Source organism: Hetaerina americana, unplaced genomic scaffold (assembly GCF_022747635.1).
Source record: "Hetaerina americana unplaced genomic scaffold, ioHetAmer1.1.p SCAF_12, whole genome shotgun sequence".
Lineage (NCBI taxonomy): Eukaryota > Metazoa > Arthropoda > Insecta > Odonata > Calopterygidae > Hetaerina > Hetaerina americana.
Genome location: NW_027286292.1, coordinates 25,369,508 through 25,387,402, shown reverse-complemented (window position 1 = coordinate 25,387,402; position 17,895 = coordinate 25,369,508). Strand labels below are relative to the sequence as shown.

The following is a 17,895-nucleotide window of genomic DNA, read 5'->3' as shown; positions in this document are numbered from 1 at the left end:
ACGTTCCGAACTAGTCCTACTGTGATTCATGCGACTCTGCTGGGTTCTAAGCTAAGAAATATGCATCACCTTGTTCTCCTGGCGCCTTCTATCTTGCAAAAGAGTGATTTGGCCATAGGAAGGGACTTTCGAGTAAAACATGAGATTCGTTTAAGGAAATGTTTTACACCAACTGAGACAATGACGTAATTTCACGAGCATTCGGAAAGCATTACTTATTTAGAGGGTTATAGAATAGATACCACAGTGCTCATTTCTGGGCGGAAAACGAAATCGTAAAACGCCCAGATTACGTGGAAACAGTCGACACGCAAAATATTTTATGAACGGAATAAAATATACGACCTCTATATAACCAAATGCTAAGAGTCGGTGACATATTTTTTTGAGATTTGCTGTTAATTTTATTCACATAAATTTGCAGGATATGGCATTAATGCGGGAAAGAGAGACTGCGGCTGACACTTAATCGTTAAAAGGAAAGTTAAAGTCCATTTAAACAGTTCTTCAATTAATGCCACTTCCTCCCAATGCTGGGAACAAAAGAAATCCATCGAGTAAAAAGAGTGGGGAGAAGAAAAATGTGTCTCTTTTTTTAACGGAATATAGTTCAATTCACAATTTACTCAGGAATATATTAATTCACATTCAATTAGCATCGCAGGTTTAAAAAATGAAACCTGCCATGGAATCTTGCATCTGCGGAATTATAAGGGAGTTGTACACGATAATGACATTTATAAGTGTGGAAAAACCTATTAGTTATTTAAATATATAGCGCAAGTCAAATTAATTGAAACAATGGAAGTATTTACGTCTTTGACGACTCCAAAAATAAGGACGTTAATTTTTTATTAGGGCTGAAAATGTTAAAACTGGGAGAAGATAAAATGTATATTTAAAGAGGAAAGAGCAGGAATTCAATGTTAACTTCAAACGAAATACTTTTGTGTTCGGAGAAATGATTTCGAAAACGAAATCATGCTGAAAAGATCTTAAGAATGTTTTATAAACAAAACTAACGGAGGGCGGAAGGAAATCGTGATGGACTTCATTTAAGCATAAAAAGTTTATCTTTAAGGGAATGAAATGACTTAAAGTTTTCCTCTTTGAATAAATGATGCATTGGTGTGGTTTCATTTTATTATATTTATCCTAATACTACTCCAGGGTTCATACTTATCCAATCCAACGGTCTGGAATGGATATGTCGAAATCCATTTATATCTGATTATTCTGCTTTATAAATATCTGTAATAATCTGTATTCATATAGTGATTTTCACGACTCTTTACTCGTGTGCGATTACTGTATGTATTTAATGTTTAATTTTATTTATAAGAGCATGCTGTATTCCTTATTATATTGTTTAAAAAAAGAATCACGGCTTTCATGCTAAGGTATACGAATAATCCGTCTGTCAATGGTTCGATATCTCATTACACATTCTCTAACACTCGTTACATTTGAGTCGTAGGTGGTTAATCATCAGAAATTTTCCATTCAATGCCCTGGGTTTCTCACGGATTTGCAATAAAGTTTGCTGGGGGGAAAATGTTTCTGATACAAGGTTTCCTAAATTACACTGTATTCGATAATAATTGAATTCCTCTCTGAATGAAGCATATGGCATTAAAAGTTGTGAAAACGATGTATGAGCGGTAACAGAGCATCAAGTTTGGTACAAAAGCTCAAATCTTCAGGTGAGTGCCTGGATTAAAATAAATATTGCATGTCTGGGTCGCGTTGAGATACAGGCTTATGAATATATCGATTTTCAAGCTCAATGATTTTTATTTACCGGGAATTGATGAATATGCACGAATACTCCATCCATTTATGAAAGTCTTCGTTGCTCTTGAGATCCAAGTGCTTTTCTTCCAGCCGCTATGCCGGTCTTCTGCCACTATCTTTAGTCGTGCTAATGATGCAATACTAAATATTTCCCTCGGGAAGGAGACTAAAGCAAGGACAGCTGCCATCTAAGAAATCGTCTTCAGATGCCTGTGCTGGTGAATCATTCCTTCTTAGACTGACGGGTCTCCTATGTCACATCCCGTGAGCAATTATAGCAGTGCGTGGTGTTTGATAATTGCGGATTTTGCAGTATAAAAATTATGTACTTACCAATTATTTACCAAGTGCATGTATTCAATTGCTTCCGAATTTCAACGCGTGTTTTTACTGATAACGGTTTTGATAAAGATGCAGCCGGCGTCCGCAGCTTAAATTCTCCTTAGATACTCCTTTTTTGCTACTGGATCAGACTAAAAATCCATGCCCAAAATGATAGCAGCAAATATGTCATTATAATCCGTTTTTGAGATGAGGCCCAGAGCTTTCCCATTGTCTACTAGGATTATGAGAAAGTATTCGCTGTTCTTGAGCTCCTAAGTGCTTTTCTCACAGCAGCTGTGGTATTTGGTCTCGGAGGCAGTACAATCGTACGCCGCGAGAGTCTTCGCAACATTTACTAGGTTCTACTCCTCTCAAATAGAGCATCCAGGATGAACCTAATCTTATTTGCAATCTGAAAAGCTCACTCTATCGAGAAATAGGGCGTTAAAAATAAAGACTCGTTCAGCATGAAAAGTTGTACCTCACAATGAAATTTATAAAAGGTATGCTCAATAAGTGGTGAGCTTAAATTTTGATTCGCATAATTTAACACGCAAAAATTATCTATATACTACTTTGTTGGATTTGTGTAATATGTATTTGGTAATAATTTCATTGAGTTATTTCAGTATTGAACCAGAAGCAGCCGTCAAAAATTGAAAAATGCTCAGATTACCTGCGGCAAAGATGGAAGCAATGCGATGCTGCATTGAACTTTTGCTAACCCCCAAAAACCTCGCCATCCGAGGCCTTATAGAGAGTCTTATGTGCCTACTTATTGCTACCAAATAATTTCAAATGCATACTGACGGGAGAACATTCCAGAGGCAGATGAACTACGAGCCACTGCCACTGCATTTACAGTAGTAAACCTTAATACTGATGTTGATATTGTGAGAGAAGGTCGCCAGATAACGTAAAGGGCACTTTTAGAAATTTTTGAAATTTCATTGAGCGGCCACCACACGTTGATAACAGGAAACATTGTGTATGAGGCGTGTTTATGAGTGGCGACAATTTCTAGGATTCCCGCTGCGTAATCGCAATTATTTCGAACAAATTAATGGGATGTGTGTGGTATAATGGTCGAATCCTACACCTGATAAATTGATAATCCTATTATCTTACTCAGGAATGAATTTTTCGTAGCATGCACTATTCTCTGAGGATGATTTTTGTGAAGTTTTCCTTACTCTTCAAGATGAAAGTTCACGAAGTTGAGCCCGAGATAATTGTAATGGGATGTGTGTCTCTCTCATCCTCCAATTAGTCCACACATAGCGTGACTTTTTTCTGTATCATAATGTGAAGAAAAACCTTTGTGGATAGAGTTTAGCATCATCACGAACAGGTGTTGGTGAACTAAACAAATGTTGGAATTGCGATGGATGCCGCTGACTCAGTACTGGACATTGTATCACACATCAAACTTGCACCCCACTAAGCATTATATTATGAATCATTCTCACGATATAACATAAAATCGCAATTTTTCACATTATATTATGCAGTGAAAATTGTAAGATCACTTCAAGTAAGAACACTTCTCGTATTACAAAACTCTAATGAGTGCGGCTTTTAAAATTTTGAAAGCATAAGTGATTATTCAAAATAATCCTAGAATTAGGGCTTGGATTACTTGGACATTAAGAATTCCCCACTTCCTTGGTTCATCTAAAAGAGAATTTAGCTGACGTAGGAAAAGCATATCGTCTAATATTTTAAGGAAAACAGAAACAAAGCAATTCCTCAATTAATATCCATTGTTTCGCCCTTGTGTGGCATCATCTGATGATACCACATGGTGCTGAAACAATGGTCGTCAATAAACATTAATTGAGGGATTACTGTTTTTCTGTTATCTTTACAATGGAGAAATTCTACCGAGTTACGGCGAAAACAGTGTCATAACCATATTGCCTTTTTCCTTGATATGTGATGTTACCCGTCAATCCCTTTTAAGGGACCTGGGAGAATGGGAATTTTTACTTTTACAAGTACCTTGTATCTTACATTAATTATTCAGGTGTAAGGACGGTGCTTGTACGCACAAAATACAGGAGTGAATGTTGGACGGAAGGGCTAAAAATAGCGAGAGAGAAATGACATTTTCTCGAGAAGAAAGCGTCGTATTCCCTTAACGGCTGCGACGGGTGGCACAATGACATCCTCGAGCGGCGGCGCTAGAAGAGAGAATAGACTGCGGAGTGTCGCCGATGAAAGATATCTGAGCTGCGAAACAGGAGTTTCCCTTCCTTGGACGAAGTTACTGCAGAGTTTGCTGCGCACCCTTCTTTCGTACCCTCATTTCAAATACCTTTACTCTTCAATATTGAATAAATCTGGATTTGAAAAAAATGTGGACTTGGAAAGTTTTGAATTTCAGGGAAGAGATGTTTATCAGGCGTTTGGCGGGCGAAAGAACGGCATAGCGAGACGAAGGCTCCCTCGGTCAGCTTGAAGGGGGCTCGTGGGCCTTGAGGGCGACGACGGCTGTGGAAGAGAGGCCATTTGAAAGGTGACTCTGACCTTGGATCCTTGAGCGCAACGGGTACAAGGATTGGGTGGTTTCCTAACCACTGACGTTCGCTAATCACAGCAGTGATATACTAGGTTTATGGAAGATGGAGGCAAATCGGTATACGCTTCATCTACTTCTACGTAATACCTAGCAAGCTACCGCAAGGGCGTGTGGCGGGAAATGCTAGTTCACCAACCGTAAAATATAATGAAACCACATGGAAAACCAACAAATTCGTACGAATCTACACCCAGAGAGGCACACGCGATATTCACGCGAAAAAAGTTTGAACCTGAACACTTATGCAAATACATATACTATCAACTAACATCTCATATCAACATATCACCTGCCTCGAGGGCCTAATCCTGGTGCTTTTTATGGCTTCTGTTAAAAATAACCAAATATAAAACCAATTAGGTGTAATAGATTATGCCAATCTGATTGCATATGAATTATTAACAATAAATAGTCAAAAAGAGAGTTACATATTTCAAATAATTTTCCTTTCTGAATGCGTGGGTGAGAGCGTGTTTAAATAGCATGATTGTAATTAAAACGTACAGCATACGCAATTAAATTTAGATAAGACAACAACTCCAGTTTAATGATGAAAACTAGGAATTCACGTGCTTAAGAACTCAGCATCCTTTGCCTAAACGTGTACGTGTGCAGCCAGTGTACTTTATTAAACTTACTACCGACTGGAAAAATTAGTTTGACCTAAAAGGAAAAATTAATAAAATGTTTGCCATTTCCGATATCAATAGAGCTTTACATCTAGTTCTCAATGGTAGAAGAAGTTGTTATTTCGAGGTGGCTATTTATTATCATTTAAAGAGGTCAAACATGCATGGTAACGTTGGTGAAATATTAAATTTTATATCGAAGAGAAAATATATCCATATGTTACATATAAATAAAGATTTTCGGAAGTAGTTACATTTTTCGCACCTGCATCAGTTATTCTAATACGTAAAACGGGTGAGAAATCCAAACGTTCAATTTTTATCGGATGGATTCAGAATTGGCACCTTGGTTTCCATTAGGTTTACATTGGTGCTCTGAGATACAATACAATATGATACACTCATCCTTCGCGAAGAGTAGTGGAGCCGTCCCAAGGTATTCTCGATTGAATGTAATTACTTGATGGAGGGTCCATCTGGAGAATACAACCGCATGCTGTCCCTTACATTGTGTTAATTTTGAACCAATTGGCCATTCCGAGTCACGACTTTTGTCCCAAAAGCCCGCTGATTTTCATTCAAATCGGCTCTCTGCGCTAGAGGAAGCCAGCCGGCTAAATGATCATGTCCATTCGCCTCCTTGTGATTATGACAAGGTGACCCAAAAGGAAAATGACAATCCTTCCAAAAAATAGAGAGGACATTACTTAATTTTGGGTTCTTTTCACAACTTGTTGTGGGCATAATTATGAACATGCGGTATCAGAGTTCAAGTGTTGTCACATGATTAAACGGAGACGAGAAGCTCAAAAAATAAAATTAAATGGAATGATTGATACAAAGTGGTAGAATGCAAGTGCTCCTTCAGATAGACAAATTATTCTGTAACTTTACAAGTAGTATAACGAAACGACCAGATTTCTCAGATTTATACCGGAAATAGCAGTGCAACTTATTTGCTTATCTAGAATCCAGGAAATTTAAATTTTGATTATATATATATATATATGTATATATATATATTTATTTATTTATAAATCTCACTAATCAAATGAAATATATTTAGATAAAAATAACTATTAGCACTCCATGTTTCCTCGCAGTGAATGTGTGAATTGATTATTACTCAAGGGATATGAATGATAAAATGGTATCCTTTTTCTTTTAAAATCAATCCACATTTTGAAGTTCACACAATTCCACTGACCGAGAAGAGTTTTTATGGGACCAATTTTGGTCTTTGAATTCAAATCTTTGGTACGTATATTCCTAATGTGATCAAAACTTCATCTTTTTCACCACACCACTCTAAATATTTTCAGCTGTGAAAATATATTTTACTCTCTTTAGCTCCGCAAAGTAGGTATGATGGTCGATGAGGCGGAGGATTACTGATGGCCCGGTTTCGAATCCTGGTGGCCGCAATTCTGACATGAAAGTATAAATTAATAATATATATTAAACTCTTCAATCTGAGCTCCACTGTATTATATATATTTTATTTTTACGCTAAGCAGAAAACGAAATTTTTACCAATGCATGGGATTGTACGCTTTCTCGCAGTTTTGTACGTTACTTACAATTCTGACATTATTCCCTGTTTCTTGAGAGGTAAAAATCCTACTCGCGTCTATCATCGAACCATATTGTCCTTCATCGATCTTGGGAGAACCCAAGTGACACATATGATGTCTTATGTACTTATGCTACGGTAAGCGTATTTTACTGTCCTTCCTTTTTTTCACTGTTCGTCCTCACATTCGCCCGCCGAGCATGTCAATCAGGGTGGTTGTGCGGGGTTGAGAGGCGAGCTCGGGAGGTCGTGTGTAAAATCCAAAATCCATCTTAGCTTTGAGAGGAATGATTTTTGGGTGGTTTTGAGTTCTACTTGGATGAGTATCTTCGAGTGTGGTGGCGCATTTGTGGGATCGAGAGGAAAGGGGCTTGAATAGTTGTAAAGGGGTGTTCCGGAAAAGACAAGGGGTGGTGAGGGGCTTGGGGGCTTGCCTGCGAGGGTGGTGTGGTGGGAGGGACGGAAGGAGACGCAGGGACAAGTGGGGGGTGACTGAATCGAAGAGCGTTCGGAGGAAATAGGGAATAAATTGAATGTTCTGCGTCGAAGAAATCCCCTCAATCACGAAGCCCGCGCTTCCATGGAAACAAGGGTGACGACGGCTTGATAACGTCGTGGCTACCCAGTCCGGGAGCGGGTTCGATTCCCTGGATGGACGGTGGACTATTCTGAGAAACATTGCATAAACGTTGCGTGTTGTGATTCGGGCACGTCTCTCTCAATAAAGTAAATGCTGCCAGGCGTGATAGGATCAAGTGATGGAATTCTATTGCACAAACCAAAGCTACCTTTCTCTCCATCACTTGCTTCATGTAATTTTTTGTTTCCTATAATTTTCCCACTTTTCCAAAGTTTCGGAATGGTACCCAAATGGTTTCTAGTGGCTCAAATTAGCCTGGTAAGTAGGTCTTTTATATACTGACCCAAGAACTCCAGTTTCACATCTGGATGAGCACCCTGGACCAACCCCAGCTCGTGTCTCAACGGCGTGGTTTCCTGAGCAGAGAATTACCCTAAAAGCATCAGGAAAAGTAACTGGAACTGACCTCCCTGCTAATCGGGTGAATTTTGCAATCTCTAAAACTTATCGCGGGTAAATGAGTACGCTCACCATCTGAAAACAATCCTCCGATTGAGTACTTAAGTGGAACAGGGTGATTAAACACGTTGCTAGCATCTTTCAAATCCAGACGCGAACGTTCTCTTTCGTGTCTCGAGACCTGTTTGATAGCACTGGCACTTTCAATATTCCTTTCTATTAAAAATGTAATCCATAAAAAAATCTGTCTGTTATAGGCCTTGAAATGGCCGTATATTTTATTTTGAGTGGGCTAGTGGAAAAACGCCGCCTATTTCGATGAGAGATGGAAGTCTACCCTTCATACAGGTTGATAACCCGATTTTCATCTATATTTTGGATAACTCGAACCATCAATAACGTTTGCTGTAATTTTAGGTATAACATGGATTCGGATATTTTAAGTAATGACGGAAAGTTCTAAAATGTTGAAATTCATTTAAGTATCTAAATAAATTGGCAAGTTTTTATGGTTTTTTATGATAGAGTGCCATACTTATGTAAAAGCGATATATTTTACGATATAACGCCCTGTACAAAGAAACACGTTTTATGGGAAATTTAAAATTCAGGTTTACTTAGACAATTGCTTTTATTAAGGAAATTTAATGGACATTTATACAGTTCTTCACCATTACCCTGCCGCATGCCGTTGAAGGGCGCACAGACTTGATCACTGACACCAAGAAAAGAACAAATAGCGGAAATCGAAATGGGATCATTAAACATGAATATCAATCGTAAAAAACGAGAAACTTTCTCAAGCAAAAAACATATTCACGTGTACACCGACGAAGGTGAATATACTTATGTGTGTTGCCCCGTTCTACTCGTATTTTAAGCTTCATTTTGGATCGTACAAAAATAGAAGAGATTTTTCAAGAAGATTCTATGACAAGGCATGGCGAGAAACTTGCTAATGGAAAGCCAGTGTGCCACAGTATACTTGGGTACGCAAGGGATTACACTATGTGCCACAAATTAAATAGTTGACATGCATACCGCCGTAAAGATAAACTGTATGAGAGTTTATATGCACTTCAAGATTTACACAAGCATGTATATCCGCCATCACCACAGTATCCAATCATACTTTAGTTGGTTTTCATTAGGCCTGGACAGAGGCAGAGTGCATACACCTCGGGCAAAGCCCCACTGAGTGAGGCACCAATTTTAAGTGTAAGCGGATGATTCCCTGTCCCACGCTCATGCTCCCCATGGGGTTTCCCTAAAATCACAGGCACTCAAGGGAATCAAGCCGCTTCGATTTTTTTTCCTTCGGGGTGTCCCAAAGTCGTCAGGCCGAATTTGAACCCGCGACACTCCAGTCAGTAGCACAAGGATCTTCCCACTGGGCCACCACGTCGCCGCGCCGGGTTCCCCACGGGCTCTAAACATTAGGGCAGCAGCGTACTAATGGATACGTTCTGTCGGCACGATACACTCCCCGCGGCCCATGGACGCATTTCGTCGGCAAAAGATCCGGGAATCCCGTGACAAGAGCTCACCAGAGCCGAGCATCGCCCTTCGGGTTATATGAGGGGAAGGTGGGGATGCGCGTAGAGCGTGTGAAGGAAAGACGGTGATCGTGTGCGAAGGGGGAGGGGGGAGGATGGTCCTCTCTCTCACCTTGGTGCTCCGAAGGTTGCGGGACTTGGTGGAAGGGTCAAGGGGTAATGGGTGGCTAGGGCACCGTCAAGTGGTGCCCTCAGGGGAGTGGAATGGGTCGCATGTGATGCGGGGTCGGGGGACTGTGGAGGTGGGGGTTTTGGGGAAGGTAGGAGGGATGAGGGGAGGGGCGCTTTCGAGGACCGTTGTATTTGCAAGGGGAAGGAAGGGTCTCTGCCCGCTCACCCGTGTTTTCCAAAATGGCGGGGCAAAAGAATGATGGGGGAAGGGCGGAGGGAAGGCGTGGGAGTTGGGTGGTCAAAAAAATAAAATTCTGTGGAGCTGGAGAAACGAAAGAATGTGGGTTGCACTACCAAAAGTTTCTGACTGTAGGCTGACCTCGGCCTCACGAGTATTGATGCCGGTGTTCACAAGATGAGATACGAGTAAGTAAGGAGAGAAACCGATACCCTTGGAGCATTTAGATTCAAAGAAACAACACAGAATTCCTCCCGTATTCGAATTTTTTTTCGTTTAACAGGACTTGTACCGGCTCTGCCAAAGTCCTTCCAAATAAATCGCTGCATATTAACTTTACTCTTATGAGGATTGTAGAAAGTAGCCTCCGTAAAAATATCTGTATTGAAAATCTTGAGAGAAATATCTGTTTTTTGATCCATAATAACGCGTCAGTGCCGTTGTCTAGAAGTTCTGAGTTCAAGTTAGTACGGTTGTCGTCATTGATACAATGGCAATTTCGCGGAAATGTATGCAAGAAGGACTGTAAATGTTAGAAATAAGAGCCTCCATAGAAAATCCTTTGCGTTTGAGAGAACTATTGGAACATTATCGGAAACATTATCGGAAATTGGGATGCTTTTTTCTCTTACCCTTTCTCGGTCCGCAGGTACTTCCAACGAAGTTTTAATCTCAGACCGTTGCCCATTTTAATTGATACATCAGTTTTCGAGATGCTCTCACAGTTTTTCGGCTTCAGTATAGTTTTATAATTTTACCTTCTGCAGTGTTGCTGTCATATTTTCACAACTTCAGATCATTGTGAACTACAAGGTCTATCCCAAAGGTGGCAGGACTTATTTTTCCCCGGATAAACGGACGGATGGGCAGTGATTTCTCTGGCTGGGTTAGAGTATAGGGGAAGTCTCGGGCAAGGATGGAACGCGGTGGCAGTTGGTTCCCAGCTTTTCAATAGTGCGGATAGTTTGCTTGCGAAACCTCTATAACGTGACCTCGTTACGCTCCTTCATGAATCGGTTATTGGAATAACGCTATGCATAAAACTGGGCAAAACCAGGAAAGAGAGTAATGATATGCTCAAGGCAGCTTATGGTGATAACGCCATGGGTAGATCGGGTGTTTTTAAGTGGCACAAATTGTTCCGGGAGGGTAGAGAAGATGTTGAAAACGCCGAACGTTCAGGACGCCCTTCGACCTCAAAAAGTGACGAAAATTGTGACCGAAAAATGGGAATGAGAAAGGTGTGTGCGAAGTTGGTGTTCCCAGTACTCTCAAACAAATAAAAGGAAAGTCTCATGCGAATCTACCAATCATGAGAGTGAAATTTTCTAGAAAATGCCCCACCAGACTTCTTCCTCATCTCCCGTCTCAAATTTGGGCTGAAAGTACGTTAAAATGGCCCAGTGTAAGCGTTACAATATGCCGTGACGATGGAGTTTAGCAGCATACCGGGCACCGTGAAAAACCTGATAGCATCGGTTGTGAACGCACAGGGGTGGCTTCTTCGAAGACTTTTGAGTGGATGTATCAACTCTGACAATACATTTTTTTAAATCGACTTAGTCCTACTACTTTTGGGATAGACCCTGTACACAGAATGAGACATCATAAAATCAACTGAGAGATTGCTCACTTTAATGCAACGGTTTTCCGTGGTAACTCCATTGTTAATAATTTCCGATGTAATGTAATGGATTTTCCTTATAGGTGATTTTTAGGCGCTGACTTAGATATTCGCATTTCACATCCACGAAGAAAATAAAAATGCATGGATTTCGACAATTTAAAAGGGTAATATGGGAAATAGATATGTGATCAATACGGTAGAAATTAATCTGATGACTTTAATCAATAGAGCTCACATCGAACCTTGCCCCATGGCGTGTGAAATGTACGCATTCAGGCCAAGAGGAAAGGGGTCCATTTCCTCCCCTTCAAGCCCTCGTTCAGTTTCCCACGAATTGTTTTGTCCAGAAATCGCACCCTTTGGAAATTTAGATGGGTCTGTCCAAAGACATGTTCCATATTTACGCCAGGGAAATTCCATTCAGTATCTATAACCGTAAGACCACCATAGCCTTCATCGAGAATTATTACATAGCGTTAGAGAGGGCGTATATCCTTCCCAACGCTCGGGATATAGTGATTACACTCTATGGGCCTAAAATATGACTTTCGTAATTTAATAATCTCCTCAAGGCTTTCAAAGGGCAGAATTAACATTTACGTAACAATAATTTCCTACCAACAGGCTCTATTCAGTTGCCACTTGTCTCCTTGGTTATTAAATTTGATTGAACGGTAGGTAGGTATAGGAAATATTTTTTTCGAAAAACTGTAAATTTTGAAGCTTAACCCAGTGATGCCTTACATGATATCGCTATTGTGTGCCTGAACATCAACTAATTTTTTGTTGTTACTTTATATATTTAATATTATGTGACAAGCTGGAATGTTAATGGTGTTAGAATAGTGAAAAACGAGAGCTGATTTTGTCAAAAACCCTCACTATCTGCCATTCATTCGTGATAATAAATATGCTTGCATATTCTAATTTTTACGAGAGAAGGTAAACAATAACCTTGGTTTGCATTTAAAAAATTTTAGCTGATACCAAGTTCATTTATATATTTTTAAGAAGTTTATTTTATTATTTTTATTTTTCAATACTAGTTACACATTGAATATATTTTTAAGAAGCTTTTCCAAACTTGATATTGCGAAAGTACATTTATATTTTTATATGCGCTTCCTGAACAGTGTACAAACAATGACAAATACACGCTTCCCCCTCACTTTTACACCGTAAGAACTATTATTTTTTTATTCGAATTTTTGCCGATCGTAGCTGAACTTCCAAAATTAATTTTAGCCTAATTAACCCTTAGATATCTCCTTTAAAGTTAAGCTACCAAATGTTTGCATATTAATTCAGGGTTTGACGCATAAGGAACCACTTGCACAATTTTACGCATCGAGTCGTAGGTGCGTGTTTGGTGGCTTTTCAAGGACCGTGGCTTAGTTCTCGAAAGGTTTACATCATTAATATTCTACAGAAACCGTAGAATCATCGCCGAATTCTAATCAGCCGCTCTCAGTGTTTGGGTTTTATTCTTTGAGTGGCCGGGTATTGATGAATTATGTTTGCTGCATAGAGTTCTTAAACGCGTATTTTTATTCACGAAATTTTTGAAAGAATCATATCACTGATCTCGTCTCGCATTTCCTCGAATTTTGGTCCTTCGAATTGATCTTTTCGCGTGTTTTACACAGATGGTGGTGTTTGGTACAAATGAATGCTCACATCTAGTTTTGCGTTAACTGCAGAATGGATTTAAGGGATTTTCACAATAAATGTTTTGTTATTCAAAACGTGGTCAAAGCAAATTAAACCGCAAACTATGATTCATATAAATAAATATTATACGTGCATATGCAACATTATTGCAGTATATGGAGTAATTATTATCTGTGATAAAACTTTTATTGGGCAAACTTTATTCTGTTTTTCGACATATGTGTGCTATTTCCCAATTTTTCCATTGGATATTTACCCATTAGTAAATTATTTTTATCAATATTTCATATACATTTTCGAAAACATAAAATATAATTTAAACCGGAGAATCAGGAATTATAATAGCAAGACACCAAAGTCAAAATAGAAATATAAAAGGCATTTAACTTACTAGTCGGGACAAGGTTAAACGTTGCGTAGACATAAGGTGAATTCGTAGATGCATGAGTAGTTGATAATGTATGAATTTGCATGCGTGTAAGTTATTAAAGTTTCTGCATGACTATAATTTGATGCATGCCGAATGCATGACGAATTTGTGCGAGTTGGTTGGCATGAATCTTTGGGTTTTACATGCGGTTTTATTCTCTATTACGGGTGGTGACCTATCACTTCCCGCCACACGCCATTTATGCGGGATGCTTTGTAGATCTGGATGTATTCATTCCCATATTTTATATTGATGTTCCATTTTATTTGCCAGGTTTTTCTAAAGTAGCATCTGAAATTAAATAAAGAATCGACACGCATATGGAATTTCACCTAGAGATATGAAATGAAGCACTTCGGGTTTAAAATATAATCCTCTATTCAGGGGATTTTCAGTCACCACCCACACCTTCAAATCTGAGAAAGTTTCGCTCGTCGAGAGGACGTGCAGCAATTTAGGGAAGGCCACTTATTTTGAGCAACGCCCGCAATTTCAACGTCGTCGGCAATTTTTTCATTTCATTCTTTCAAAAAAGTCGCAAAAGGCTGAACATTTCACAAGACATTCCCGATGATTCATAGGCAAAATAGTCTTCACGCTCACGGTTTGTACATCTGGGGAATGCGTTCTTCCCCTCGGGGATACAAATCAAGATGACGCGTAATTTGCGTCTCTTGCGAGAGAATGGGAGGCCAAAATACGCAAACTCCCAGATTCTAGGAATAGTGTTTATGCGCGCTAAAAGAATAATCAAACTGACAGGAGGGATATGGATATTTTGGCTACCAATGGCCATTGAGGAGCATCTGCCTCAAGTGAGGCATGCACTAGAATTTGGAGCGAGAAAGTACTTACATGTATACAAAGAAATTTGCTTTCAAAGAATGGCGGAAGTTATTGAGGATATTGTCATATGATCTACTTCCTCAAATCCTTACGTGAACTTTCTATACTTTTCTAACGATTAATAATGCGTAAAGATTTCCGATTTGGAAATGATGAGGCATTTAATTAAAAATACTCGGTGAAACTCATTGCGAGGCCTTCGACTGTGGAAATTATATTTTTTCCTGTTAAAAACTCGAAAAGCGTATACGTCTTCCTTTTGCCCCAATCGGAGGAAACTGTGTCAAAGTAGAATCAATACACTGACCTCTAAGCTTGAAGAAATACGGGTAACTGTCTCTCGCAAAGGATTACATATATTTAACTCCAAATCGATTCCTGAACTGTTGCGGTTGTCACAAAAGCAATTTTCTCTAAGACAAAGTGCATAAAATGTTACAACGCTTGGAGAGGCTTCTGTATACTGGATTTTCTAGGAAATAAATGCACAGGAATCCAAATTTTTTTACCAGGGGATGAAAATCACAGTAATTAATTTAGGATTTAGTTTTCCAAATGCGATTATCTCGTCTTATGACGCCCAACCCCATTCCCATTCGCAATTTTCATATTTTACCAGACACGATTACTTTGGAAAACAAAAAACTAGTGTGTTCCATTGTGATCGTGTTACTTCTCCATGTTTTGGGAAAATTAAGATTTTTTTTAGTTCTATATAAGTATTCAGCTTTATACTAATATAATTTGTATTCAATCTGATATGTGTTATTTAACTACAACAAATTATTGTACCAAATATTTCTATTTCACAAATCCGCAGATTTGAAAATATCACATGCCAAATGGATAACTACTACTGCACCCACTATGGATATTTAGAATAGATTATTTTATATGACAATGGCCAAGAACCGACGCACTCGTTATTTGCTCTTTTGCATGTCCATGCTTTTTTAGAAAATATGGTGTGTCGTTTTCATATTTAAATGCTGTAATTTTTCATGTTTGATGAAAATGATACCTTTTTAATTAGGATAAATATATTTGAATTTACTAAAAATACAACACTGAGAGTAAAACTAAGCTGTAAAATAAAATCATGGAAAAGGGGATAATTTCAAGATCTGAATTTCTGCTTTTACATTTCGTTGAACAAATCTACCTCATCTAGGCATATTCACGTAATTTTAACTTGAGGATATTATTAGTAGATGTATTAAATTAGTAAAATAATTTGAATCACGTACACAATTAACGTCTCAAATTCAATATTACTGGTGTCCTTTTTGAGCAAGGAATGTCTCTCATTATAAATTATTGGAAACACCGAGTTATGTTGTCCGTGTGCGTCATTAAGTCCGGTATTTGGCGCTTGACAACGTCAAAAAAGAAAAAAAAATGACGTTTATACCCACGCCGGGTTTTAGGATTTAATATTACCTTATTATTAAGCACTTGTTGTTGGAACTCCTTTAATGACCATTAGGGTAAATCAACTTTTGATACTCAATACAAATAATAACCAAAACCCTCACTTTCTCTGTGTTTCTTTGGAAAAATTCCTTCTCTCCATTTATTTTGCTGCCATAGGAATTTTTCAAATATTTGGATAATTTTACTTACCAGGTTAATTATACTTGCAGGAAAGGAAGGACAGGAAGATGGAAGGATGGGGAGAAGAGCACATTTGAAGGTTTTCCACTCAAGATTAAAACGGAGACCGAAGCATCAATGAACAACCTGTGAACCTTTTGACTCTGTGACTCAAGAAAAAGTGAAAAGCTTTTACATCTAAAACTGTCATGATTACCGCCATACAGGACATCATCCAACGGTCAGACCGTCGCTTGGCGTAGGGACCTCGGGATTTAAGTTCTTCCACTGGTCTTCGTGTCAAGGAAAAATCCAGTTTCCCCATAAGTGAATCCATTGCAGGTTTGTTTATTATTTTTCTCTGCGGATGAAACTGTAAGAGCACATTATGACTCTAAAAATGCCTGAATTGATGTTTAAAAGCTTTAAATAAAAAAGTCTCTCGTTTGATGGAATAAGATGGATAAAAAATTCCATATGCTATATTAGGAGACCGTTAAGCATACTAATAATTCCTTTGACTTTGTTGAGATTTCAAATAAAATATACATTGAAAAATGTATAATATTAAAGCCTAAGTGTGAATGCTCGGAAACATATCCAGGATCAACGCAGCCTTTTACGGTTTCCGTGTGTGTGAATGGACAAGTATCCATCGAATATTAACGACTCTTTCTTTTTTTTAGCTCCTCAGTCGAGAAGTATTCCTGTCAGCCAGGGTTAATTTTGTTTCCCAGAGATTAAAAAAAAACTAGGTGCCCATTCATCACAGTTTCTCCGTCGCCCTTTTGCAGAGGTTTAACTGCTTGATTAAGTGATTTGATTTGACACCCTTTGTCAGATTTAATGATGCATATTTACGCCAGAGCCAGACGCCACAAAGCCGGCGTGTCGCGGGACATCCATGTCCGTGTTTTGGAAGGATTTTTGCCGCACCGCGAGTGGGCGTCGTGTAACTGATAGAGCGGGAGCGGGGGTGCGCTGGGCGGTGGTGCGGGTGCCGAGTCGACGGGTATCGGGAAGGGAACGAACGGAACTGGGCGCCTCGGAGGCGGGGAGCCCTTATGTGAACCCATCGAGAGGGCGCACTGGAGATGACGTCTTCAACATGGCTTAAATCTGTCAAGTTTATTCACGCTGGAAGAAATTCATTACAATCATATTCAACAATAAATCTCTCGGAACTTGGTACTAATTCGTTATCAGGTCGAAAGATCGCCTTGAATAGAGGCTAGTCGATTATTTTTTTAAAACTTTCATTTCATACTGCTAAAAAGATTCGGAGAAATATATTGTGCTCACAACACACTAGCTGGCGATTGCTGAAAATGATAGAATAAACATGTGTGTGATCTTCTTTACCTTTTTGTTTTAATAAATACCCCATTAAATCCTTTTAAACATCATTAACCGACGTAATTGAGTACTTGTACTTGAAAACTATGCACAAAACTACGGCAATAAAATAATGCCAATTATTATATGATAGATATTTCTTTTAACTTAATCTTCTCATATTCTCCTGTGGCACGGACATTATTTGTTTAATACTCATATTCATTAAACCTAATGATGCAAATAGAGACAAGGCGGTCCTAGTTGGCTCAAAATAATCCGCTATTTTCAGGCAAATTTCTAATCATATTTCGTAAAAAAAACAGTGGACTTATTCTTATGCAAGCGATGTATTCTGATTGCGCACTGAAAGAGAGAAGTACCCACGCCATTTCTATAACTCGGGTATATTTACCTTAGAGTGAAATTTTGTGAGAATCATTGAACCTAATCACACCTTAACTATCAAAGCTCGGAGTTAATTTCTATTCATAAGTTGTCTGGAGTTTTCTGCAGTCAGTAAACGGCTGTTTTTCTCTCATAAATGA

At 38.8% G+C, this 17,895-nt stretch overlaps 1 long non-coding RNA gene across 1 annotated transcript in view; it reads left to right on the top strand.

Annotated features, from left to right (window-relative positions):
- LOC139685890 (uncharacterized) overlaps positions 1-17,895 on the top strand; it is a 244,600-nt gene that overhangs the window by 17,717 nt on the left and 208,988 nt on the right. Inside the window, exon 2 of the long non-coding RNA XR_011700239.1 lies at positions 16,063-16,354. This is a non-coding gene — a long non-coding RNA (uncharacterized lncRNA). The remainder of the gene's footprint in view (positions 1-16,062; positions 16,355-17,895) is intronic.